A 4,593-nucleotide genomic window follows, 5' to 3' on the forward strand; every position below is an offset into this window, starting at 1 on the left:
TATTCCTATAGTGTACAAGAGATGCATTGTTCTTATATCTGACTGGATGGGTAAATGATGCAATACGTTACCACTATAGGTTTAGTCCTATGAGATCCAATCAGCAGTGAGGCAAAAAGCTATGAAATAGTCTCTCTCTTTGTTAAAAAGACGGGTCTGCCAGAGTGGAACTGGAATTTGTTGATAAAAAACCTTCCCTTTATATCTCAAATGCGTTTAATTTGTTATGAAAGTATATCTTGCCGTTTTGTAAGACAGAGAATACAAAGTAAAACGAATAAAGGCATGGTAAAAAAAAACGTCAAACTGACACCTGTAAAATACTTTAAAACGGCACACACACACACACACACACACACACACACACACACACACACACACACACACACATGATGGAGCCGCAGTAGAGAGGGTCAAGAGCTTCAAGTTATACACTGAGGACTTAACATGGTCCTCTCACACCAGCACAGTTGTGAAGAAGGCACGACAGCCTTCTTATTTTTCCTCATGAGGCTGAAGAGATTTGCACAGATCCTCAAGAACTTTTACAGGTGCACCATCGAGAGCATTCTGACTGGTTGTATCACTGCCTGGTATGACAACTGCACCACCCTTGACCGCAAGCCGTATAGCAGGTGGTGCGGACGGCCCAGCGCCTCACTGGTGGCGAGCGAGCTCCCATCCATCCAGTACATTTGTGTCAGGCCTGAAAAATTGCCAAAGACTCCGGTAACCCCAGCCATGGTCTGTTCTCTCTGTTTCCCTCCGGCAGGCGGTACCAGAGCACCGTGTCTCGGACCAACAGGCTCCGAGACAGCTTCTTTCCCCAAGCCTTAAGACTGCCGAACAGCTAACAACAGCTGCCCACCCTCTTCCACAGAGTATCTGCACTGACTCTATGATCACCCACAGGTCTTTATCCACACAGTCACACACGCATTCACTCCCCCCCCCCCCCCCCCCCCCCACACACACACACATACACCGACACTCACACACTCACAACTGATGCCGTACACTCATCACCATGCACGCACACACTCCCCACGTCCACTGCTGCTATATTGATTATTATTGACTATTATCACCATTAGTATTTATCCTGCTACCAGTCACTTTAACCTGTTGACATATACAGTGGGGCAAAAAAGTATTTAGTCAGCCACCAATTGTGCAAGTTCTCCCACTTAAAAAGATGAGAGGCCTGTAATTTTCATCATAGGTACACTTCAACTATGACAGACAAAATGAGAAAAAAAAATCCAGAAAATCACATTGTAGGATTTTTAATGAATTTATTTGCTAATTATGGTGGAAAATTTCACTGTACTGTTTTACAACTGCTGTATCCTGTGCACATGACAAGTACATGTTGAAACTTCAATACACACACGCAAACCAATGCACACATGCATACACACACACACACACGCACACACACAAACACACACATACACACTGACATGAAAACGGTGTAAGTAAGGAGTTCTGTCTGCATTACACTACCCACTCCCAAACAGATACGTTCCCTAGCCCTTCTGTTTCCTCTGTGTGAACGTGTCAGCAGTGACTCGTGGCTATGACAGCCTCCTCTGATGACTTGGAAGGCTGTACTGACTCCTGCAGGATGTTGAGGAGGAACTGTGGGAGCATATGGTGAGAGGAAGCACTGCTACGGAACCCTCCTCTTCAAAGCAGCCATGCAGCAGCGTCTGCATTTCTCCCACTGCGCTCACATATCCTCAGCAAATCTGACAGTAGTATCACTTGATCATTTCATCGGAGGTCTTTATTGGAGATATATGTTTCCAACACAGGAGGTTGGTGGCACCTTAATTGGGGATAACAGGCTCGTGGGAATGACTGGATTGGAACACGTGGAATGGTATCGAATACGTCAAACACATGGTTTGATGCCATTACATTCACTCCGCTCCAGCCATTATTAAGAGCCGTCCTCAGCAGCCTCCAAGACAAAACGCACCAAACACACAATATATTTTTTTGCCAAACGCCATGGGAGTGGCTCTGCGGAAATTTGAGAAACAATAATAATAATACATTTAATTTGTGAAGTGCTTTTCTCACACCCAAGGTAAAACAATTAGAATAAAAAGATCAATCAAAACTCAGAACACTGTAAGCAGATCCGGTGGACAGGAAAACAGAATTAACATACAGTAGGTCCTTGAAAGCGTTCATGAACAGCTCAGTCTTTAGCTGTGCCTTCAACGAGGCTAGAGACTCTGCAGCCCTGACAGTGACTGGAAGTGCGTTCAGATGACGTGTTGGTTGCAGCAGACTCTCCATGCAAATGGGGCTGGCAGTGAGAAGAGTTTGGCGTGAAGACATCTTGTTGTGTGTGGAGGGGGGATTCAGTATCTTCACTGAGGAAAACGCTGACTGAGGAGTTGGGGGTTGTTGATTAGTGTGTGACGTTTGTGTTGCAACCACTTGTGGTCCTGTGTATTATATTGAACAGTTTGCGGGTTTTAGTCCCTCAAATGTATTGACACCCACAAACCTTCACAACCTGTTGCAAGCATGCAAAGCTTCTTGCTGACATCTGCTGTCATCTAGCACTGCATCTAACATACTAGCACTGCGTGGTGCGGAAGAGGCATTTTCAAAGAGATCCTCGGTATGATGATGATGATGAACAGGGGAAGAGAATGGAAGCCGGTGATTCACTAACAGTAATAAGTCCGGGATGTGGGAGTTACAGATGTAAGATCTTAATTTGGTAACTCTTTTGTTGCTCCGCATTTTCCTGCAGTGCACGAAATACAAAGTTGTAGTGTAGTTTTTTTTGTAAATTCCACTTTGAAATGTCAGACTTGATTAGCCCTAACGAAAAATGTATCAACCCCTACAAAAATTTAAATAAATTATAATCCACATAATAATTCACATTTCCTTGTTGCAGCAGCAATATTTTCCTGCTGAAGCAAACTGGCTCGAATGAAGATCCTACATCTGTAGACTCCCAACCCTCATTAGTGATCTGTCCTCTGTAGATTGAGTTTCCTGTATCCCTTCGCTGTTGGTAAACAGGTGTGTGTGCCAGTAGAGAAGAGACAGTGGAGGTCTGTTTGATTTTGGCCCATGGAGCCTAGTCTGATCCCTGGCTAGGAGGAGTGGCTGTATGTCTGGAGTCAGAGGGGAGTCTGGGGAATGGAGTCCTGCCAAGCACAGACACATGTCCGTCCAGGCCTGATCAAGCCAGACCCCTCTGTGGCACCGGGAGCCAGCATCCAATCAGTCCTCGGTCCACCTGGCTGGGCAAAGCTGGGGAGGCTAGGACAACGGCCAGCCAATCAGAGTCTGGAGGCTTATGAGAGTGAAATTACAAGATGATGTTATAATGCTGTCATTGCATCAAATGGTTGTTTTATGGTATGGAATAGGGTTCTTAGAACTATATTGTGTCTGTGTGAACTGAGAGGAGCTTCTGAGATTGAACTGTAGCAACTGATTTATGATGGTCTTGTCCTCTCTCGGAGCCCGCATTCCATAGAATGTACCAGGGTGAAGGAGGTACCAGGGTGAAGATGGCTCAGGTATGGATAACTATGAGAGGAACCTTGTTTTGGGGGCCAGACCCTGGTTTTCACACAATGAGAACAGTCTTTACAGCAGATACTGTCTGCTGTGAATTATTCATTTTTTCATACGAAGTCTCAGCTTATGACCCATTCCACACATCTGTTGTTTGTCATGCAGACTAAGGGTGTGTATCTTTGCTATAAAATATATTTGTATCCTTTGTGTCGGGGCTCTCAACCCAACAATCACCATGTTGGGTCGACCAGCCATCGGTATTGCTCTATGCTCCCTTGTCGATAAGTTTTGAATAAAGTAATATCCTGATTGGTGATTGACCTTGTCTCTCCTCATTATTGATTAGAATTTCCACAACAGGATTTAGTAAGAGAATTTGACAATCCTTAATTAATAAAAAATAATTGGTATCTTTTGCTTGACTGACACACATGCATGCACCTACGTACACACGCACTCACCCATTTATGCCCACAGACACTCACAGGTCATCTGTCTGTTCAGAGGCAGATCAGTAGCACATATACGGCTAGACACAGGGTTGGTAACAGAGTGACAGACAAAAATATGTCTGACTATGTATCCATCTGATGACCGACGAACTGACCACACCAGCATCATGGCAAAACACACTCAGGTGTCCAAGACAAGGAACGGTGCCACATTGCTTTCCTCCTCCTCCTACCACATTGCTCCCTCTGCCTTCCCTCCAGCCGGCTCTCTCAGCACTGCATCTGTGAGCCCTAGCGCTGTGAGATGATGAGTCAGTATTTGTTTAGTGGCATTTTGCTAATGCCAACGTGGACCTGGGTGAAGAGAGAAAAACAAGCAGCAACTGTCTCTCCGTATGGACAGATGACAGATGACAGAGTGCCTGGCATGGCATGTTGCTGGCTCATACTGCCATTTTTATTGCTCTCTTTACACTTCTGCTGGGTCTCCAACTGTGTGTGTGTGTGTGTGTGTGTGTGTGTGTGTGTGTGTGTGTGTGTGGCAATCCTCTGATGAATCACACACTGGGTTTAAGAGATT

General features: G+C 45.2%; 1 long non-coding RNA gene across 2 annotated transcripts; it reads left to right on the top strand.

The window, feature by feature from the left end:
- Nucleotides 1-721: 721 nt before the first annotated feature.
- On the top strand, nt 722-3,877 carry LOC149972984 (uncharacterized). 2 transcript variants are annotated; one of them, XR_016490173.1, is made up of 2 exons: nt 722-912; nt 1,565-3,877. It is a non-coding gene; the product is annotated as an uncharacterized LOC149972984 (long non-coding RNA). The 2 variants fall into 2 exon arrangements; XR_016490172.1 differs by having other exon boundaries at nt 1,568-3,877.
- The last annotated feature ends 716 nt before the right edge of the window (nt 3,878-4,593 follow it).

Source organism: Oncorhynchus mykiss, chromosome 21 (genome assembly GCF_057628025.1).
Source record: "Oncorhynchus mykiss isolate SJ-2025 chromosome 21, ASM5762802v1, whole genome shotgun sequence".
Taxonomy (NCBI): Eukaryota; Metazoa; Chordata; class Actinopteri; order Salmoniformes; family Salmonidae; genus Oncorhynchus; species Oncorhynchus mykiss.